The sequence below is a fragment of the Globicephala melas genome, chromosome 2 (genome assembly GCF_963455315.2).
Source record: "Globicephala melas chromosome 2, mGloMel1.2, whole genome shotgun sequence".
Classification (NCBI taxonomy): Eukaryota; Metazoa; Chordata; class Mammalia; order Artiodactyla; family Delphinidae; genus Globicephala; species Globicephala melas.
The window spans coordinates 101,007,024-101,017,070 of record NC_083315.2 but is presented as its reverse complement, the minus strand read 5'-3'; positions in this window follow the sequence as shown (position 1 = coordinate 101,017,070).

Below are 10,047 nucleotides of genomic sequence, written 5' to 3'. Positions count from 1 at the left end.
CCGGGCCAAACAGAGACCAGAGCTGCTTTCCGGGTTCCTCTCAAGACAGGGAGAGATGGGTGGGAAGTTTCTTGGTTACAGACACGGGAATGGAGGATAACAGGTGATTAAACGGAAAATTCAGCCAGCGTAAATACAGCCTAACTTTCAAAAAAACAGATTTCTGAGTTTACCATAACTTTCACGCTCTCGTACTCTTTAGTATTTAACTTGCCTACAGATTTACATTCTAGCACCGCAGGTATAGAGGAAATAAGATCTGTACAGAGCACCTACTTGTGTTATAAGCTTTGCAGTTTGGCTGCACTGGAAAAAAAAGAGCCTATTTCTTTCTTGGAATCCATTATATACATACATATATATATATATATACATATATATGTGTGTGTGTGTGTGTGTAAAAAAATATATATATATGTATATATATATACATATATATATATACAATCCTCTTCTGAAGGAAGTTTTTCTACCCACAAGAAGGAGCAGCCATAAATGACCATGTTTTCTGAGACTCCATCAAAATGGTGACGGGGCTTTGAATCCAAGAGGGCACCTGACTCTAGGGCAGCCATCCATGGACTGATTGGCTGGTGCTCATGGAGTAAACTGGGGATTTTACCCTCCTGGAATAATGGTGACAGAACTTGATACTCTTATTTTCATCTTCTCCTCTGAAGCCAGGAGCTGTAGTTGTGTTACAGTCGTTTGTGACCTTCCACACTTAATGCTTGCTATAAAAATGTTTTCAGTAAAATGTTAAAGGGCCATTGTGGTAGATCCTGTTGGTGCTGTGGAGATCTGTAGACTTTCACTTTCAGGTTGGGAAAGTTTCCTTCCCTTCTACTCCTAGTTTCCACTCTTGAATGGACTGTGAATTTTATTGAAGATTTGTCTTCATCTAATGATAAAATCATATAGTATTTCTCTCTGAATCAGTGAATTGCATTAATTGATTTTAGAATATGAAACCAACTTTGGGATAAACTCATTTTGGTTATGCTAAATTTTCTGTTTTTAATCACTGAATTTAGCTTGCTAATATTTAAGGGGTTTTTTGTCTTTTTTTGTTTTTGTTTTTTGCATTTATGTTCATGAATGAAATTGGTCTGAAATTTGTTTTTGGAAATATCTTGTTTGATTTTGGTATCCAGATTCTATGTTAGCCTTCATAAATGAGTTGAGGAATATTCCCTCTTTATTTTCTGTAATTGGAATTATATGTTCTTTTATTATTTACAGAACTCATCTGTAAGGCTGTCTGGCCCTGATATTTTCTGAGACTATTTTTAACTTCTATTTCAATTTCTTTAATGGTTATAGAGATGCTGAGTTTTCTAGTTCTTTTTTTTTAATTGAAGTATAGTCGATTTACAATATTATATTAGTTTCAGGTGTACAGCATAGTGATTCAGTAGTTTTGCAGATTATACTCCATTATAGGTTATTACAAGATAATGGCTATCATTCCCTGTGCTATTGCTTACCTATTTTATACATAGTAGTTGGTATCTGTTAATCCCATACCCCTAATTTGTCCTTACTCCCTTCCCTTTCACCTTTAGTAACCACAAATTTTTTTCTATATCTGTGAGTCTGTTTCTATTTTGCATATACATTCATTCATATTATTTTTTTGGATTCCACATGTAAGTGATATCCCTAGTTCTTCTTGAGATCATTTTGGCAAGTTTTTTTTCCCCCTAGGAATTTATCCATTTCATCTAAAGTGCTTAAATATATTGGCACAAAGTTGTTCATATTCTTTTGTTAATATTTACAGCATCTCTTTTTACATCTTATTTCTATCTGACATTCTATTTATACCTTTTAAAATTGATAAAACTTATGAGAGCTGTCGTTTTATTAGACGTATTAAACAAGACTTTTTCAGACATACAGAGCTAAAAGAATTCATTGCCTGAAGGAAGTCCTTAAGACAGAGGAAAAATGACACCAAATGGAAATAGAAACCTACACAGAAATGAAGGACATTGGAAACTGTAATTACATGACAGTATGTGAAACTCCTGGGAATAGTGCATGGAAATAGTTTTGGAAGTTTTGAGTTATAACTCTAAAATACTGGGTTTTGTTCTCCATGAAGTAGTATGTTTATTTTCTGAAGCAGAATCTCTGATCATGTAATTTATTTACCCTTCTAATAAATGTCAAAGAGTAAAACTGCCTCCAAATTAAAAATAAAATTCTTGGTTTAAAATTTCTTTCCTTGGGACTTCCCTGGTGGCACAGTGGTTAAGAATCTGCCTTCCAATGCAGGAGACGTGTGTTCGATCCCTGGTCTGGGAACTAAGATCCCACATGCCTCGGGTCAACTAAACCTGTGTGCTGGAACTACTAAGCCTGCTTTCTAGAGCCTGTGGGCCACAACTAAGAGAACCCACATGCCGCAACTAAGATCCAACACAGCCAAATAAATAAAGAATTTAAAAAAAAAAAAAGAGATAAAATCAAAGAGTAAGGAAGAAATGCAGAGCAGAACCTCTAGCAAAATGAGTTGAGATATAGCCTGCAGTTAGGGAGATGGGCATGAAATAAAAAGAAAAGAAACCACACTTGAATTTGCATCTTTGATGAGAATGTTTTGCACACTAGGCCTTGATCTCGTCTCGAAAAAGAAAATGCAATAACAGAGGGGAGAGCCCCCTCTGCCAGCACTCAGTGAGGTGGACATGCCAGACTCCTGCCTACCCCTCCTTCTCTAGCCCTGAGTATGAAAACTGGCCAGCACTGGGGTGGCCTGAGCCACGTTGCTGTTCTTCCAGCAGGACCCGTTTGTGGCTCCCCTTCCTCTGGCCAGAGGGCACCCAGAAACAGTACCTGAGCTGCTTCTGTTTGAGGACATGGGGATTTTCAAGGAGGTCAGGATCACCTGTGCCTGGTGTCAGCCTTCCTAGGTTCACCCAAGCTGCCTTCCCTATGTGATCATTCCTCTCCTCCAACTTTGATGTCAAAGCCTCTCTCCAATCTCAACGTCCCCATACTTTCTAAGAGACTGTTTCTTTTCACTGAATTCAGGCTTCTCAAAAAACAGCAAGCTTAAAAAAAAAGCAAAAAAACCCCAATAAGCTTAAGTTTGGCTTTAAACACTTCCTGCCTTCCACTCTGCGGATATCCCTGAACCAAGGAAATACAAAGGGTGTGGCTCCTACTTGGAACTAGGGGAATGAGGAACGTACAGAAAAAGAAAGAAAAATTCGTGTCTCAGCAAAATATCCTGTTTGCGTATATTCTTTAATTTTCTAACTAGAAAATTTCTGTGCTCTTCCCACCCCAGGAACCAGAATAGGGAGAACAGGAAGTTATTATTATATCCTGAAGGTTGTAACATTAGATTCACCTTGAATCCCAATGTTAGAGTTTCTGCAAAGATAGAGGGGTCCATGCATTGGGACCATCAGCTTTTTCTCCTGGTCTAAATTAAAGGAGGTCTTTAGTGTGTGTGTGTGTGTGTGTGTGTGTGTGTTACGGGGAGCAGGTGAAGGTGAACTGAGAAAAAGGGCTGGTTTGTATGATGACTGAGCATGTTTTCCTCAGTCTCAAAGAAGTGGGAATGGGGAAGTTTCTACCGAGTGGCAATGCTCCTGAGAGCTACTCTGTTGACAAAAATTAGACGTTACTCTGCTACAGATCTTTGTTAACAGTTGGAAAGTAAGCTAATTATATAAAATTATGGAATATTTCTATGAAAATTGGGAATCATTTGGCAAGTGAGCACCCTTAGGATGCATCTCTTTGCTCTCACTAATTGTGCACGATCATGAAGTCAGATGCTCCTACATTTCTCTAAAAAAGAGGTCTAGAAACTCGAATAAAAATCAGGATCTCCTGGATTAACATTCTCTAATAGTCTGAAAGTCTATTAAGCAAAAGCACAAATATGTGTGAAGATCCGCTAACAATACCCAATTACAGGGACTTCCCTGATGGCACAGTGGTTAAGAATCCGCCTGCCAATGCAGGGGAAACGGGTTCGAGCCCTGGTCCGGGAAGATTCCCACATGCCACGGAGCAACTAAGCCCGTGTGCCACAACTACTGAGCCTGCGTGCCACAACTACTGAAGCCCATGTGCCTAGAGCCCGTGCTCTGCAACAAGAGAAGCCACTGCAATGAGAAGCCTGCGCACCGCAACGAAGAGTAGCCCCTGCTCACCGCAACTAGAGAAAGCCTGCGTGCAGCAACAAAGACCCAACGCAGCCAAAATATTAATTAACTAATTAACTAATAATTAGAAATAAATAAATAAAAGAGCTTTCAGAGAGCTCCCTGGCCCTTTCTACTATGTGAGGACAAAGAGAGCCATCTATGAACCAGGAAGTGGCTCTCACCAGACACCAAATGTGCTGGTGCCTTGATCTCGGACTTCCCAACCTTCAGAACGGTGAGAAATGAATTTCTGTTGTTTGTAAGTTTGGAAGTCTTTGGAAGTTTGTTGTAGCAACCTGAAGGAACAAAGACAAGGACTCTAGACAGGGTGGTCAGGAAAGAATCACTGATGAAGGGAAATTTAAACTGAAACCTGATGTCATAGAAAAGAACATTTCAGGCAGAAAGAACAGAAAGTGCAGAAGTCCAGAGGCAGGCAAAGGCTTGGCATCTTTTAGGTGCCTACAGAGCCCGGTGTGGCTGAGGTGAAGTGAGTGTGTGTGAGATGCTGATGAAGAGATAGAAAGAGAAGACATACATAATAGAAGAGTCAGCCGCAGGGTCAACAGGGGATTCTCCAGGGAATAGATTTCCTGCCCTAGAATTGGTATGGCCTCAGGAAAATGATAAAGAGAAACCCCCAATTTCTTAAAGAAAGAGACATCAGTGACTGCAGACCATCCCTGGAATGAAACGTGGATCAGCTCACCACAAGGAGTTATGCAAGATCCAACCCAAGCAGGGGCAGCAGCAGCAAAATCTCAGGTGACCAACTCTCTCTCCACAGTGAACCTTTAAGTGAGGAGGGTGTCTCTGAGGTTCTGAGGTCCTCCTGCAGAGGAAAGAGGGATGTAATGAGCCTCATCACTAGACAAAGAGAAGTTGAATGATGCTCTCCCTGGAGGAGACATGCTAACAGTTCTGACATCAGCAGCCACGCAACAAACTGTGTTAAGTAATGACAAATTCTGAACACATGTTCATTTATCATGAGTAGTAAGAATAGAGGGAACTCCCTGGCAGTCCAGTGGTTAGGATGCTGTGCTTTCATTGCCGAGGGTGTGCGGGGTCGATTCCTGGTTGGGGAGCTAAGGTCTCACAAGCCATGCGGCGCAGCCAATAAAAAAGAATAGAGAAGAACTAAATGCATTCAAAACGCAAACACAGAGATTCAGAGTCACTATTATAGAGCTGCAGAGAAGGGCTGTGAGCTGCTCTACTGGATTACTAAGGATAAATGTTGACTCTCCCTTCATTAGTTCTCTACGTATAGTTTCCTTTTGCCAAAAAAGAGGAAGAGATGGATGAATCTCTAAATTAACCAATTATCCCATGCGTTCATGGTAATGAAAGATCACTGACAGAATAAAGAACTTCTGTCTGATGTCCCCCTTCTTTCTCAGTGGCCTAATTTCCTCCTTTATTGGTATCATTTATCGTGGTCTAATCAACTTGTCCCTGCAGAAAGCACCCAGCCCCTCCTCTCTGAGTGCATGGCCGTTGTGTACAGGCTGCCCAAGTGCCTGACGGCTTGTTCTCAGGATGGGTTCGTTAAACCCCATCAATCTCGCAGACCTCTACATGTTCCTGATTAATATCAAGGCTTCCTTCTCATTTCTCTGTCTGTGGCAATCCCCAAAACTGCCCCTGTCCCACTGTAGCTCCTCCCGTCTCCAGCAACGGCTTCAGCCTCCTGAGGTCACCCATCTGCTCCTTCCGTTCATGTGCATTTCAGCCGTAGGGATCGTATAGCCTGAGGCTCGTGGCACTCATGCAAAAGGCCAGGGGCACAGACCTGGAGGTTATGCCTTTCCCAGGTCGTCTACCCTCTCTCAACCGTGTACCATATTGGGACCTGTCCACCTGTGAACAGCTACACCCATTTCAAGTCTCAATTTAAGTGTCAACTACTCTGTGGAGCCTTCCTTGGAACAATTCCTATTCCTTTCCTTTTGTTCCTTGCACATTTAAAACTTTTTTTTAAATAGTTTGGTAGCTCCTATAGAACTCTAAGTCCCTTGAGGGCAGGTACTGTGTCTCATCTATCTGCGTGTCAATAAGAACTAGTGGGGCTTCCTTGGTGGCACAGTGGTTGAGAGTCCGCCTGCCGATGCAGGGTTCATGCCCTGGTCTGGGAAGATCCACATGCTGCGGAGCGGCTGGGCCCGTGAGCCACGGCCGCTGAGCCTGCGCGTCCGGAGCCTGTGCTCCGCAGCGGGAGAGGCCGCAGCGGGAGAGGCCGCAACAGTGAGAGGTCCACGTACCGCAAAAAAAAAAAAAAAAAAAAAAAAAAGGACTAGTGCATAGTAGATGCTTGATAAATAATTGTCAAATAAGTTAATTATAGTGAACATCTATCATAAGAGAGGTCAATGAGGTAAACAGAAGCATAATGAAACCAAGCGATGCCCTGTGGGGCTCCTGAGCACGGAGGCCGTTTTCGTCCCCTGTTTCTTGTAGGCAAGACTCCAGCCTCCAGGACCTTCCCTGAGTTCCAAAGGGCAGATTCGAACAGTTGCTAATCAAGGGAACGGCAGCCAAGAAACCACCTGAGGCCAGATTAAAGGACCAGAGGAGCTCATCCAGATTAGGGGACCGACCACCTGAGACAAGATGAAGGGAACGCAGGCCCTGCTCATCCCTGACCTTGTCAGAGACCCCACCCTTGAACAGTTGCTGTAAAACTTCTCCTCCAATCCTCCCGGGTTGGGACACATAGTTTTCAAGGACAGGAGCCCACTGTGTCCCCCTTTGCCTGGCAAAGTGATAAAGCTATCCTTTTCTACTTCATCCAAAACTCGGTCTCCAAGATTCGATTCGGCACCAGTGTAGAGAGAGGCCAAGCTTTCGGTAACAATAACTCAACATCCCTATATTTGTTTGTTTCCCATTTAGATGCAGAATGCTTGCATTAGAAATTTTGACTCAGGTCCTCTTAGATTTAGAAGTCCTCTGTCTGGACTTTCCCACTGTGACATCTCTTTTATTATTATTTTTAAAATTTTGAAAACAATTTTCAAATTTACATAAAAGTTGCAAGTAGTTACAAGAGCTTTCTTTTTCTTGAACCAATTGAGACATAAATCAAATTGAAGACATGATGCCCATCACTTCTGCCACCCTCCCACCCTTGCCAAATACACCACTGTGTATTTCGTACAAGCAAGGACATTCTCCTACTTAATCATGATCATCAATGGCCACCCAAATCAGGAAATGAATATCGGTACATGATTACCACCTTCCGCTTTTAGTTGTCATGTCTCTTTTTCTTCAACTCGGAATAATTCCTCAGCATTTTCTTGACTTTCATGACTTTTGACAGTTACTTTGTAGCATACCTCTCTATTTGGGTTTGCCTGGTGTTTCCTCATGATTAAATTCAAGTTTCGTGCATCTTTGATAGGAATATCAGGGAAGTGGTGCTGTTTTCTTCTTGTTGTACCTTATTAGGTGGCACGTGACATTTAGACTATTGCCCTCTTAACTTATGTTGTTCACTTTGATCATTTATTAAGGTAGTGTCTGCCAGGCTTCTCTGGTATAGTTACTGTTTTCTCCTTTGTGATTAATAAATATTGGGGGAGATTGTACTTTGAAACTGTGTCAATATCCTGTTCCTCATCAAACTTTCAGTTTATTCATTTATTTATTGTATCAGTGTAGCCTCATGATTTCTCATTTTTTAGTAGGTTATATAATCTGTTATTTTCATTGTTTATCTTCATGCTCACATTGTCACAGATTTGGCCATTGGGAGACCCTTAAAGTGGCTTCTGTGGCCTTTTGACATGCCCCTATCATTCTTTGGGTACTTCCTTGCTTTCTGGCACAAGATATTCTAGTATCATCTCCTATGCTCCCCGTCGTAGCCCTGGGATCAGCCAGTTCTTCAAGGAGCCATTTCTCCAAGGTTCTTTTTAAGAGTAGTACATGATATTTAAAAGCCATGTTCTGGCTAAAATCTATCTGTGCTTGTCACTGTTGGGGTGTTGCTATTCTCAGGCTCTTTGAGTGAACAGATCGAGGAACTAGATGAATGTAAATTCACACACACAGATTTACATCTCCATTTTTTTTTTTTTTTTTTGCGGTACGCAGGCCTCTCACTGTTGTGGCTTCTCTCGTTGCGGAGCACAGGCTCCGGACATGCAGGCTCAGCGGCCATGGCTTACGGGCCCAGCTTCTCCGCGGCATGTGGGATCTTCCCGGACCGGGGCATGAACCCGTGTCCCCTGCATTGGCAGGCGGACTCTCAACCACTGCGCCACCAGGGAAGCCCCACATCTCCATTTTATATCAATATCGAAAACCACGACTAGACACTGTTCCCTCAAGTTTCAATCCAACACCACAAGGTTCTTTCTAGTTTCTTGTCTTCCACGTTTGGAACTCTCATCTCCTAAATGACAAACCTGGATCTGATTTTTCTTAAAATAATTATGTATTTAATAAATCCCTAAAGAGTTCTAGAATGTGTTACAATGGCATGAGGATTATTTTGAGCTGAAGACATTTGGGAATTGACAAACACAGGACAATACTTTCTCTGAACTCCCCTTATCTGTGAGTATACTGAAGACATTTAATTTTTTCATAGGAAGATAGGAATTTGTGTATTGTGTGAAAATATTCAAACCCCGTTTCTTGCTGGTCTTTGACAGGGACTCAGTTGGGGGAGGATGGCGGGTATAGGTGAGAACTTTCTTCTCCCTTTCTGTGTATCTGTGTTTCTGGACTAAGGTGTGTGAATGAGTTGCTCGTCAGTTAGACCAAAGGCAATTGGTGAATAGATCCAAAAAAGCAACTTCGGCTCTGTGAAAAACATAAAAGTCTTAAGAAAATAGATCTGCTATTGAGATCTTATATTGCCTTTCTTCCTGGAAAATATTGAGCGGAAGATCTTTAGAAGAAGAAAGTACTTTTAAAGAAACAAAACAATGTTTTAACTCAGGGTGATCTTAGAGATCATCTTTCTTCACTCTTTCATTTCTCAGAAAACAATACTAAGGCCCAGAGAGATCACATGACTTGGCCACAGTCACTGCACAGTACAGTGACAGAAGTCCGCTGACCCAGCTGGTGGAGGTGGATGGACTGTCTGGCACCCACACTTTTCCTCACACACGTGTGTACTGAGTGTGGGATACCCTCTCCTGCTCATAGAAAATAACCATAGCCCTGCTGAGGTCTGCTTTGCTAGTTTCTTTATGAGAGATAAAATGACTTACAAAGAAAAAATAAAAAAGTTGAGTTTGGGGCAGAACCAGGAAAGCAGAGAGGGATTAAGGATTAGCCTTTCTGGAGAAATGAAACCCATATTCAGGGAGTGGGAACTCAGGCCGGATCAGATCGCAATGAGGGAAGGCATCAGGACTGTTTAATTCAAAGCTCAAAGCAGGTCAGCCAGCAGGTCAAGAGGCTGACCTTAGTGACCCCATAAAAGACTCCACTTAAGTAGATGTGAGACTTTTCCCCTAAACTCGATAAAGCTGACTCTTTTCACTTGATATTCCGGAATCAACTTCCCGATCCACGTGGTCTGAATCTTTAACATCCCCCGCCTGTGGGTAAAGAAGCACCATTGTGCTGGTTGTAACCGTCCAGATGATTAATACCAGGAGGAAAGCAGGAGACGGAAGATGTGTGACCCAAGAAATTTCTAAGCAAATGACTTTTCTCAAGACCTTGCTTCCTTGGTGGAACCAGCTTGTGATGCCTCTTAAAGAAAGGGAGGGGGACTGTTTGGAGTAGCTGTTTTCCTGGGGGGGCCTCTTCCTCCTAAACAGGCTCCCCTGCCTCCTGTCCCCTTACTCCAGCTGCTCCAATGGAAGTGCCCCTTATTGTACCCCAGTATGAGTCCCCAGGCCCCTAACTC